We start from the raw sequence: 13,848 nt of genomic DNA, 5'->3' as shown, positions 1-13,848 counted from the left end.
ACACACACACACACACACACACACACACACACAATCACAGCAACGGAGTACATAGGCTACCTGGGAAAAGGCGGATTGTGTAATCACCATTTCAGTGACAGGACAGTGCGACACTACCCGGGAACGGAGTGGTTAAGTCGTCTGCTTGACAAGAGATCACCCGCTATACTGACTGTTGTATTTGACGTTTGCAGGTATTTCTTATTTGTATTTGTATTTCTTTTTATCACAACAGATTTCTCTGTGTTAAATTCGGGCTACTCTCCCCAGGGAGAGCGCGTCGCTACACTACAGCGCCACCCATTTTTTGGTTTTTTTTTTTTTTCCTGCGTGCAGTTTCATTTGTTTTTCCTATCGCAGTGAATTTTTTCTACAGAATTTTGCCAGGAACAACTATTTTATTGCCTGGGATCTTTTACGTATGCTAAGTGCATGCTGCACACGGGACCTCAGTTTATCGTCTCATTCGAGTGACTAGCGTCCAGACCACCACAAGGTCTAGTGGAGGGGGAAGAAAATATCGGCGGCTGAGCCGTGATTCGAACCAGCACGCTCAGATTCTCTCGCTTCCTAGGCGGACGCGTTACCTCTAGGCCATGTGTTCTTATAATCAGAAGTCACAACAACATCGTGATCGCGTGGATGATTACATGGCCATAAGTATAAGTATCCACATGTGATCCTTTTGGTTCCTGCAGACGCTTGTACTGGTATCAGGAAGCAGTGGAAGTGGGTGGGGGAGTTGGGGATCGGGGAGTGAGGGGCCTGGGGGGGGGGGGGGGGGGGGGGGGGTGGAGCGTGAGGGGGAACAAGACAAGACAAGAAAGAGTAGACAAGACAAAGCATGTATTGTCGAGCGTGATAGATAAGCAAGTAACATTGTGTGTGTGTGTGTGTGTGTGTGTGTGTGTGTGTGTGTGTGTGTGTGTGTGTGTGTGTGTGTGTGTGTGTGTGTGTGTGTGTGTGTGTGTGTGTGTGTGTGTTTTACATCCACTTAAAAATTAAAGAAAATAAAAAGTGATCAAAAAAAAAAAAAGAGAAATGAATCAAAACACAATGGCAAATCCATACATCACTATTTCCCGATTATCCCCACCATTCACAGCCATTCCCACTCATAATAACTGAACAAAAGAAAAATGACATGAGAGACAGACACACACAGACAGAAAACCCCTTGCCTGCAGTCGATACGCAACCATCTCCTTCTGAAAACCCGAAAAGATAGATAGCCAAAACGAAAACAAATAAAGAAAGGAGGAGGAGGATAATCAGAAGAAGAAGAAGAAGAAGAAGAAGAAGAAGAAGAAGAAGAAGAAGATGAAGATGAAGATGAAGAAGAAGAAAAAGAAGAAGAAGAAGAAGAAGAAGAAGAAGAAGAAGAAGAAGAAGAAGCACCCCTTGACACACACGCCAAAGAAAATCAAAACAAAAACAAAACAAAACACGCTGAGGTGTAATCTACACCCCTCTAAAATAATCCACCCGGCTTGTTTTGATTATTCCTTAGGCCTGATAAATGGCCTGCCATGGATCCTGGTTCTGCAGGAAGACAAGGTGTTGTACAAGGCTTTGTTCTTGTCAGCTAACTCAGGCGGAGTGGAGGGGTTGGGGGGGGGCGGGGGGTTGGAGGGGGCAAGTGGGTGGTGCTGAGGATGATCGTGCACGGGGTTGGGGGGGGAGGGCTGGGGGTGGGGGTGGGGGGAGATGGGTGGAGGGTGAGGGTAGTTGAGGGAAGATGTTATATAGAGAGAGGGGGTGGTGGTGAAGGGAGAGAAAGGAGAGGAAGGAGGAGGTGGTGGTTGGTTGGTTGGTTGGTTGGATCGTTAGTTTGGAGGAAGTTGTTGTCAGACTTCATGACTTCATTCATAATGTCTTCATGAGACTAGGGAACATTTCCTCTCAATCGGACTTAGTTATGTCCTCACAAACATGGGGAACATGTCCTTGAAATCAGACTTCGTCATGTCTTCTTTACAACATGGGGGAACATATCCTTGAAATCAGACTTCGTTATGTCCTCATAACATGGGGAACATATCCTTGAAATCAGACATCGTTATGTCCTCATAACATTGGGAACATATCCTTGAAATCAGACTTCGTCATGTCTTCTTTACAACATGGGGGAACATATCCTTGAAATCAGACTTCGTTATGTCCTCATAACATGGGGAACATATCCTTGAAATCAGACTTCGTCATGTCGTCTTCATAACATGGGGAACATTTCCTTGAAATCAGACTTCGTTATGTCTTAATAACATGGAGAACATTTCCTTGAAATCAGACTTCGTCATGTCTTAATAACATGGAGAACATATCCTTGCAATCAGACATCGTTATGTCCTCATAACATGGGGAACATATCCTTGAAATCAGACTTCGTCATGTCTTCTTTGCAGCATGGGGAACATTTCCTTGAAATCAGACATCGTTATGTTTTCTTCATAACATGGGGAACATTTCCTTGAAATCAGACTTCGTCATGTCTTCTTCATAACATGGAGAACATTTCCTTGAAATCAGACTTCGTTATGTCTTAATAACATGGAGAACATTTCCTTGAAATCAGACTTCGTCATGTCTTCATAACATGGGGAACATATCCTTGAAATCAGACTTCGTCATGTCTTCTTTACAGCATGGGGAACATTTCCTTGAAATCAGACATCGTTATGTCTTCTTCATAACATGGGGAACATTTCCTTGAAATCAGACTTTGTCATGTCTTCCTCATAACATGGGGAACATATCCTTGAAATCAGACTTCGTCATGTCTTTTTCATAACATGGGGAACATTTCCTTGCAATCAGACTTTGTCATGTCTTCTTCATAACATGGGGAACATATCCTTGAAATCAGACTTCGTCATGTCTTCTTCATAACATGGGGAACATTTCCTTGAAATCAGACTTCGTTATGTCTTCTTCATAACATGGGGAACATTTCCTTGCAATCAGACTTTGTCATGTCTTCTTCATAACATGGGGAACATATCCTTGAAATCAGACTTCGTTATGTCTTCTTCATAACGTGGGGAACATTTCTTTGAAATCAGACATCGTTATGTCTTCTTCATAACATGGGGAAAATATCCTTGAAATCAGACTTCGTCATGTCTTCTTCAGAACATGGGGAACATATCCTTGAAATCAGAATTCGTTATGTCTAGCTAGGGTTTAGGAACCATCTCCACTGCCGACTGTCCTAAAACCGTCTTGGCCGAGAGTGTGGGGATGTAACTTGGGCAAGACGTTCTCCACGGTAATCAAATTCTGTCCAGGTAGTCCGGAGACAGCAGTTACCTCCTATGTTGTTCTGATGGTCATAATCGGACACAAGTGACTATCATACACCCCCATTCGACCTCGACCCCGGAGTAATATATTTCGCGATTGGAGGTGGGACTTCTCGAGGCTTCAAACACCGACTGAAAGAGAAAATCGAAAGACTGCAGGTCTTCGCGCAGGTTTTATCTCGTAGATCCACAATGGCGCAGTGGTTCGTCTGTCGGTGATTTTACGCTAACTCACTATAAGCTGAAGAGTCTGCACATCTCCAAAGGTCGACTGGTTGCTTGTCTGTCTTAGAGTACGCGGACTATTTGTATTTGTATTTGATTTTATTTTTATCACAACTGATTTCTCTGTGTGAAATTCGGGCTGCTGTCACCAGCGAGAGCGCGTCGCTACACTACAGCGCCACCCACTTTTTTGTATTTTTTTCCTGCGTGAATTTTTTTTTTTAATTTGCTTTTCCTATCGAATTCCTTCTGAATTTTTGCCAGGATCAACCCTTTTGTTGCCTTGAGTTCTTTTACGTGCGCTAAGTGCATGCTGCACACGGATCCTCGGTTTATCGTCTCATCCGAATGACTAACGTCCAGACCACCACTCAAGGTCTAGTGGAGGGGGAGAAACTATCGGCTGCTGAGCCGTGATTCGAAACAACGCACTCAGATTCTCTCGCTTCCTAGGCGGACGCGTTACCTCTAGGCCATCACTCCACCATCACTCCACGTTACCTCTAGACCGTCACTCCACGTTACCTCTAGGCCATCACTCCATGTACTCTAGACCGTCACTCCAAGTTACCTCTGGGCCATCACTCCACGTTACCTCTAGACCGTCACTCCAAGTTACCTCTAGGCCATCACTCCACGTTACCTGTAGACCGTCGCTCCAAGTTACCTCTAGACCATCACTCCACGTTACCTCTAGACCATCACTCCATGTTACCTCTAGACCATCACTCCATGTTACCTCTAGGCCATCACTCCACGTTACCTCTAGACCATCACTCCACGTTACCTCTAAGCCATCACTCCACGTTACCTATAGACCATCACTCCACGTTACCTCTAGACCATCACTCCATGTTACCTCTAAGCCATCACTCCACGTTACCTCTAGACCATCACTCCACGTTACCTCTAGACCATCACTCCACGTTACCTCTAGACCATCACTCCATGTTACCTCTTGACCATCACTCCACGTTACCTCTAGACCATCACTCCACGTTACCTCTAGACCATCACTCCACGTTACCTCTTGACCATCACTCCACGTTACCTCTAGACTATCACTCCATGTTTACCTCTAAGCCATCACTCCACGTTACCTCTAGGCCGTCACTCCACGTTACCTCTAGACCATCACTCCACGTTACCTCTAGACCGTCAATCCACGTTACCTCTAGACCATCACTCCACGTTACCTCTAGACTATCACTCCATGTTACCTCTAAGCCATCACTCCACGTTACCTCTTGACCATCACTCCACGTTACCTCTAGACCGTCAGTCCACGTTACCTCTTGACCATCACTCCACGTTACCTCTAGACCATCACTCCACGTTACCTCTAGACCGTCACTCCAAGTTACCTCAAGACCGTCACTCCACGTTACCTCTAGACCATCACTCTACGTTACCTCTAAGCCTTCAATCCATGTTACCTCTAGACCATCACTCCACGTTACCTCTAGACCATCACTCCACGTTACCTCTAGACCATCACTCTACGTTACCTCTAGACCATCACTCCACGCAGCGTTCGGACAAAACTCATTATACGCTACACAACTCATCTCCAAGGCAGATAAATGCCTGACCAGCAGCATAAACCTTTAGCCAGTTTTAGTCAGGCCTTGAGTACACGCATATAATCCTATTTGTGCACTTATCGGAGTGGATATTTTCTTGAACAGGATCTTGCCAGAAGACAACGCTTTTGTTACCATGGGTTTTTTTTTTTGTTTTTTTTTGGGGGGGGGGGGTTGTTTGTTTTTTGTTTGTTTGTTTGTTTTTTGTTGTTGTTTTTTTGCCCCAGTGCGCCAAGCGTGTGCAGTGCTGCACACGGGGCGATGGTTTGTCGTCTTATGCGAATGTCTGGACGTTCAGTTCCACTTCCAGTCAAACTTGGGAGAAAGGGCGAGATCGAGAATCGAACCCAAAACTCTCACATACACTGCATTGGGTCAGATAAGCGTCTAGACCCATTTCAGCCAGCTTGCTCCCTGAAGACGAACAAAACCTGTCCTATGTAGACCTCCCTCGACCATTTGGGTATTTATGGATTTGATAACAAGCTAGGTAAAGTGGCCTTGTTCCTCAAATATTACAGTGGTAACTCTCTCTCTCCATTCACAAGGTACACAACTTCAAGTCAACGCTGATTACGCTACCGATTCAGCTGGCACACAGGTAGATGAAAGGTTTATTGGAACAAACCCAGACACTTCCTCAAAAGTGTTGAATGAGAAAAATCCGTTTTGGGGGGGTGGGGGTGGAGGGGAGATTGTCATTTAAGTATCTAGTGCGATTCTTTCCTTCTTTCTTTCTTTTCTTTTTTTATCTCGCTTTCTTTCTTTTCTTTTCTTTTCTTGCTTTCCTTCCTTCTTTCGTTCTTTCCTTCTTTCTTTTGTTATATTCTTTCATTCTTGTTTTATTTCAGTCTGTCGTTCTTTCCTTTTTTCTCTCTATCCTTAGATCTTTTATGCTTTCTTCCCTTCTTCTATCTCTATTTTTTTCTTTTCTTTCTTTCTTTCTTACCTTATCTCTTTGTTCCTGTATTTCTTCCTTTTTCTTTTCTTTCTTTCTTTCTTTCTTTCTTTCTTCCTTTCTTTCTTTCTTCCTTTGTTCCGTTCTTATGTCTTTCTTTCTTTCTTTCTTCCCTCTTACTCTCTCTTTTCCGTTCTTATTATTTCATGTTTCTTTCCTTATATCGTTCTTTTATCCTTTATTTCTTTCTTTCTTTCTTCCTTCCTTCTTTCCTTTCTTTCTTTCTTTCTTACAATGAGAGAGAAATATGTTGTTATTCGGGCTTCTGTCCCCTTTCCTGTGAGTCAGCGCCACCGCTACTGTGCTGGCGACACCCCATGCTTCTGTTTATTTGGGTTTTTTGTCGGTTTGTGTGTGTGTGTGTGTGTGTGTGTGTGTGTGTGTGTGTGTGTGTGTGTGTGTGTGTGTGTAGTCTTTTTTTTCTGTTTGCAATTGTATTACTTTTGTTGAACTATCACCGCCGGATATTTCTACAAATTTTTGTTCCCCCTGAAACAACCCGCTAACTTGGGTAGGTAGAGGGGGAGGAAGAGGGTGGGGGTGGGGGGAAGGGGGAGGGGGAGGAGGAAGAGGAGGAGGAGGAGGGAGTGGAAGAGGGAGGGAGGGATCGGGGAAGGTAGTGAGAGGGTTGGGAAGGGTGGGAGGGGTGCGGTGGGGTTGGGGGGGGGGCGGGGGAGGGGAAGGAATGGGTCAGGTTAGGGGGTGTGGTGGGGGTGGGGGTGGGGGTGGTGGTGGGGTGGTGGAGTAGGAAGGGGATTAGTGGATGGGCTTACCTGACAACGGACCGGGGCCGGAGCGCCCGGCAGATAATTTCAAGAAACGCCACCACCACCACCACCTCTACCACCACCACCACCCTACCCTCCGTCCCTCCCTCCTTCCCCCCACCACCTCCCCCGTCCTTGTACTCAAAGTGGCTGTCACCCCCGGTGGAAGATCAATTTTCTTTTCATGCCGTGCTTCATCAATCAGGTGAGCCACTGAAGGAGAGAGAGACAGAGACAGAGAGAGACAGAGAGAGAGAGTGGAAGAGAACGAGAGAGAGGAGAGAAAGAGTGAGTAAAAGAGAGAGGGGGGAGGAGAGAGAGAGGGGGGAGAGAGAGGAGAGAGAGAGAGTGGAAGAGAGGGAGAGGGAGGGAGAGATGTGGAGGAGAGAGAGTGGAAGAGAAAGAGAGAGGAGGAGGAGAGAGAGAGAGAGTGGTAGAGAAAGAGAGAGAGGGGGAAGAGAGAGGGGGAAGAGAGTGGAGGAGAGAGAGTAAAAGAGAGAGAGAGAGAGAGAGTGAAAGAGAGAGAGAGGAGAGAGAGATAGAGAGAGCAGAAGAGAGAGAGAGGAGGGAAGGAGAATGAATGAATGAATGAATGAATGAATCTTTATTTTCCAACGCTGAAAATATTAGCACTTTGGCCGACTTACACATCTGCCGTTGTTCTAAGAGACAAACAAACATGTACGCGAGAGAGAAAGAGAGAGAGAGAGGGAGAGAGAGAGAGAGTGTGTGTGAATGTGTGTGTGTGTGTGTGTGGGGGAGATAGGGGTTTATGGGGGGACGTGCAGTTGGCAAATCAAGAAGTATGTGTGTGAACTCAGAACTCAGAACTCATTTAATTGCCGTAAAAACCATCAGAGCAATTATGGACACTAAAAAAACCAAACACAACAAACAAACAAAAAGTAAAAGCAGTAAGTAGTGAGCACATACAGGATATTCCACAAGACATAGTTATGGATTGCGAACTTTGAAGCACTCATATATGTATTTTGCTCTGTGTGTGTGTGCGCGCGCGCGCGCGTGTGTGTGTGTGTGGAGGGGGACGGGGGGTCAGGATAGGTGTAGGGAGGTCTGGGGGTTGTAAGGCGCCGGTTGGTGGGGGTGGGGGTTGGGGTGGCGGCGGGGTTCTGGTAATATACAGAAGTAGGTAATGAGAATTGCAAAGAGGTATGCGTCCGACCGTTGCCGTGGGTTCTTTTACGTGCGCTAAGTGCATGCTGCACACGGGACCTCGGTTTATCGTCTCATCCGAATGACTAGCGTCCAAACCATCACTCAAGGTCTAATGGAGGGGGATAAAATATCGGCGGCTGAGCCATGATTCAAACCAGCGCGCTCAGATTCTCTCGCTTCCTAGGCAGACGCGTTACCTCTAGGCCATCACTCCACATTGTATTGTAAGGAATTGCATTGCAGTGTTCTGTGTTGTATTGCATTGTATTGTATTGCACGGTGTTGTATTGTAAGGCATTGTACTGCACTGTTCTGTGTTGTATTGCATTGTACTGTATTGCATGGTGTTGTATTGTAAGGCATTGCATTGCAGTGTTCTGTGTTGTATTGCATTGTATTGTATTGCACGGTGTTGTATTGTAAGGCATTGTACTGCATTGTTCTGTGTTGTATTGCATTGTACTGTATTGCATGGTGTTGTATTGTAAGGCATTGCATTGCATTGTACTGTGTTGTATTGCATTGTATTGTATTGCACGGTATTGTGTTGTAAGGCATTGCATTGCAGTGTTCTGTGTTGTATTGCATTGTATTGTATTGCACGGTATTGTATTGTAAGGCATTGCATTGCATTGTACTGTGTTGTATTGCGTTGCAATGCATGGTGTTGTATTATGTTGTGCTGCTGTGTATTTTATTGCATCGTGTTGTATGTACATTATCGTGCCGTGTCATCGTATGTGTATTGTATTGTATTGCATTGCATCGTAACGTACCGTATCATAAACATGTCGAATCGTATCGTTTCGTCTTGTATTGTGTTGTATCGCATTGCATTCTTTTTTCTGAGCTGCAGTGTAGCGCGTCAAAAAAAAAAAAAAGAAAAGAAAAAAAAAAGACTAGCACCCTTAAAATTCATGCTCCGTTTATGGGGCTCGAACCCATAGACAGTCTAGTCACTTCCTAGCTGGGTGCTTTATCACTGAGCCACCGCTCCCTAGACACACATTGACATAGACGCACACATACACACACGCATACGCGCACACAAACAAACACATGTACGCACCCACATGTACACGAACGCTCACACGCACACAATTCACTCAGAAACACTCGTGCACTTACCCGCGAAAGGACATCACACAAAAGAACGAACGAACGTGTGCACGCATGCGAGCGCGCGCACGCGCACTCACACATACACAAGCATGCACACACACAGACACACGCACACACGCACATGCAAACACACACACACACACACACACACACACACACACACACACACACAGCGCACACGCGTGTGTACCCACAGAGGGTCGCGTACGCGTGTGGTGTGCGTGCTCACGCGCACGCACGCACTCATTCACATGGTCGCCGTGAGAGGGCAGCTTGACGGAAGTGAACTTTAGTGTCCCAAAAGGTCGCCGTGTGTATCGCGACGCCACCTAGGTTCACGTCACGTCTGGTTCTCTCCCACTGTACTCGCTTACCTCCCTTGGTAGTTGTTTTTTTTTTTTTTTTTTTTTTTTTTTTTTTTTTTTTTTTAAAGCAGGCACTCCTTTATCCATCCTGTCCCCTCGGTACTCCTCCCTTGTCCTCCTCCCCCTCCTCCTCATATCCTCCTCCTCCTCCTCCTCCTCCGTCGCCGCCTCCTCTAAACAGCGCCATCTTCTTCTTACTCATGCTTCTCGGTTTCATCCTCGTCTGCCCCCTCCTCCTCCTCCTCTCCTCCTCCTCCTTCTTCTTGTCTCTGTCTCTATTTCTCTGTGTGTGTGTGTGTGCGTGCGTGCGTACGTGCGTGCGTGTGTGTGTGTGTGTGTGTGTGTGTGTGTGTGTGTGTGTGTGTGTGTGTGTGTGTGCGTGTGTGTGTGTGTGTCCCGAAAGATGACTGCTTTTACCTGATCCAAGCTCATATGTTTGTGTGACTTTTCCATTAAACGTGTGGTTCGTTTATGTTTGGAATCATCATTCACACTAGAATGGGAGGGGTGAATGATAAATGAACGAAGAAAAAAGGAAAGTAACGAAGAATGAATGAGCGAGTTGATGAATGAATGAATGATACAGTCAGCCAGTCATTCATTTGTGTGTTGATTCGCTCGTTTTTTTCCCTGTTAATTTATCATTCATTCCTCCACCGACCACTAAACATATCGTATATGACTAAGCATAAAACCCGATTAAACTTTGTTGTGATTTTATGATTAGGAAACAAAGAAGAAAACAGGAAGACAGGAGAAATATCATTAAACAATATTGTTAGATATTTTTACTCTTCGTTTCTGGTTTATACAAACCATTGCTGAGTGCATTGCCCAGCTTACGTGTAAATAAGGGTAACCACAAACTAAGAACCCAGTCCAGAGACTTGTAAAACTAACCATCAGCGCAGCAACCAATGGACAAAGACTACAGGTGAACAGCCACCGTGGTTTAAGTGGTTTAGTGTCACGAACTGACGGGAGGGAGGTCGAGGGTTCGAAACCTATCATTCTAGGTTGTGGGATTGTCTTTTTGTCTTCTCTCTCTCTCTCTCTCTCTCTCTCTCTCTCTCTCTCTCTCTCTCTCTCTCTCTCTCTCTTAGTGTATGGGGGGAGTGAGGGGGTGCTGTCAATGTGTGTGCGCGCCTGTGTGTGTATGTATGTGTGTGCACTCGCACGCGAGCGTCAGTGTGTGTATGCATGTGTGCACGGATGTGGGTATGTGTGGAGGGCCGGGAGGTGTTTTCTTCATTATGTATACAGTTCTGCATGAAAACCTTTTCCTTTCATTTATGTGTGTGCTATTTGTAATAGATGTAGATTAGCAAGGACAGATTGGAAGAATAGGCAATGCCTAAAATCTTAATCCTTGAATAAAAACGTTTTGAGTTATGAGTGAGTTCTCTCTCTCTCTCTTCCCAAATTGCCTTGTGTCCAGTGTTGAGTACGTCATGGACACACACGAGAATTCTAAGACCACACTTTTGAATGTCGTCAAATTCACGAGTGTATTTAGTGCATTTTTCTTTTCTTTTCTTTTTTTTTCTTTTTTTTTCTTTTTTTTTTTAACAGAGTGGCTTATTTCAAATGACTTACAAAGAACACTTGTAAATCTCTGTGGTTCTTTGATTTAAACGGATGTGTTTATATTGTTCTAAACTCTTTTGACATTTCATGTCCAGCTTTCATGGTGTCTTCCGTTTCAATTTATGATGTGCTTACATTCATGGTGATAATAACTTTGAGTCAAAGACCGAAATCAGCGTAGATTCATAGGGACTTTGTATTTTTCATTTCTATCTTCTCCTTTTTTGTTGTGTAATGGGGGAGGCGCGGTTGGGGTGGGGGGAGGAGATGGGTTGGAGTTCGGGGTGGTAGGGTGGACATTATGACTATCTCCACTTCTTCTTCTTCGTGATGATGATCACTATCATCATCATCATCATCATCGTCATCACCATCATCATCATCATCATCATCACCATCATCATCTTCTTCTTCTTCTTCTTCTTCTTCTTCTTCTTCTTCTTCTTCTTCTTCTTCTTCTTCTTCTCCTCCTCCTTCTTCTTCGTTCGTGGGCTGCGACTCTCACATTCGCTCGTATGCACGAGTGGGCTTTTATGTATACGGCCGATTTTACCCCTGCCACATAGGCAGCTATACTCCGTTTTCGGGGAGGGGGGGTGCCTGCCGAGTATGTTCTTGTTTCCAGAACCCATCGAACGCTGATGCGGATAAGGGGATCTTTGATCTTCTGCATGCGTATACACACAAAGACTAGAATGTCTTCAGAACTAGAGTTTGTGGCGCAAGGTTCATACTGACAAATCGGCCACTGTGATAGATATTTTGAAAAGACTCTCATTTTAAGCAGAAAGCGGATAAAACAACAGAAGCAGCTTTCTCGTCAGTTGTTTTGTTTAGTTGTTGTTGTTGTTGTGGGTTTTTATTTTAAGCCATCTGCGTGATTATGATCATTACGGACGGTGGAAAATCCTCGAGGGAAATCAAGGGGAATGTAAAACAGCTTGGGGTGCTCTTGTTTAGTATCTTTTTGTTTAATTTAATTTAACCGTATGCGACCACAACATGACTGGTGCGACATTTTAAGCCTTTACACGTGTGTTTGTTCGCTTCTGGTAATGGGGCTGCTTTGTTTTCGTTTTCGTTTTGTTTTCGTTTTCTTTGTATTTTATTCGGTAACACTACGGTAGAACAGCACACTTAATTTGTTCGTGGTTGACGTCTGGTGTGATCTGATCCTTATCGGTAATTCTATTGATTTCTGGTGTGTTGTCTTTTGTCTCTTGTTTTCTTTTCTTTTCTTTCTTTATAAACTTGTGTTGTTGTTTTTTTTGTGTGTGTTTGTGACTTGATCTAATTCATAACCTCCAAAACAGGGAGAGAAACAAATGCATAAAACAACTCCTGGACAAAGTTAAGCGCTCACCAAGCAGCTAACATCCCTTGTCTCGCCTGATTTCCTCGTCTTTCACCTGAAGGGACGAGTCACGCCTGAATGACCCCCCCATCCCACCACCCCCACCCGCCCCCAAAACCCGCAGCCACCACCACCACCACCACCCTTACCACCCCTCCACACGCACTCTCCGCACCCACCCACAATCTGACTCCTCGAACCGATCCCTTTGAGAACTGTTCCCGTTTTTGTGTGTGTGTGTGTGTGTGTGTGTTGACACACATTTCAACCCCGAGCAGACTGCTCCCGCCTATTGTGGACAAACGGTGCAAACGAGCAGGGAAAACGAACTTGAAGGGAAGGGAGAGGGGGGACGGGGGAGGGGGAGACAAAAGCGCTTTTTTCCCTTCACCTGCAAGCGTGAAAACCTAATGGCGGCTCCCAAGCGGTAAATGTCGCTGGACCGGAAAGCGCTCACACGAAAGACAGAGACAGAAAGGTGAGACAGAGAGGCACACACACTCACACACACACACACACACACACACACACACACACACACACACACACACACACAGAGAGAGAGAGAGAGAGAGAGAGAGAGAGAGAGAATTGATGGTTACAGTGGTGGATCGTGGCAAAGGTTTGTTTTTTTTTTTTTTTTTCTTTTTTATTATTATTTACTTTTCCTTCCTTACCTGTCGCGCGCGCCTTTGTCCGTTGATTGACTGTTGATCGGCGATTGAATGGAAACAAATCGCGCGGCACAAAAGATAGCGGTCGGCGGTATGGTGCTTTCATTTTGGTGGGGTTTTTTTTTCTCTCTCTCTCTCTCTCTCTCTCTCTCTCTCTCTCTTTCTTTCTTTTTTTTTTTTTTTTTTTTTTTTTCGCCGAGGGGCAAGATGGTGAAGAAGAGGTATATGTCAGGAATGGGATTCAACCCGTCACGGGGAGCAAACCATTACAGTAAGAGATTTAAACCAAAAAAAAAAAATCTTTTCGTATCCGTCTGTCTGTATCTGTCAGCTGCTCTTCCATCTCTCTGTATGTATGTCTGTCTGTCTGTCTGTGTCTCTCTGTCTCAGTCTCTGTCTGTCTGTCTGTCTGTCTGTCGGTCGGTCTATGTCCCTTTTTATCTCTCTGTCTGTCTCTCTGTCTGTCTCTGTCTCTCTCTCTCTCTGTCTGTCTTTCTCTTTCTAATATCCCCTACTCTCTTTGTATCCCCCTTTCTTCTGTTTTGTTTCTTTTCTCTCTTTCTCCCCCTCTCTTTCTCTCTTCTCTCTCTCTCTCTTTCTTCCCCTCTCTCTCTCTCCACGTCTTTCTGTCTCTCCTCCTGTCTCTCTTTCTGTCTGTCTCCCCCCTCCCCCTCCCCCTCTATGTGTGTGTGTGTGTGTGTGTGTGTGTGTGTGTGTGTGTGTATTCTCTCCCCA

Source organism: Babylonia areolata, chromosome 13 (genome assembly GCF_041734735.1).
Source record: "Babylonia areolata isolate BAREFJ2019XMU chromosome 13, ASM4173473v1, whole genome shotgun sequence".
Lineage (NCBI taxonomy): Eukaryota > Metazoa > Mollusca > Gastropoda > Neogastropoda > Buccinidae > Babylonia > Babylonia areolata.
Note: the sequence above shows the minus strand (reverse complement) of the source record.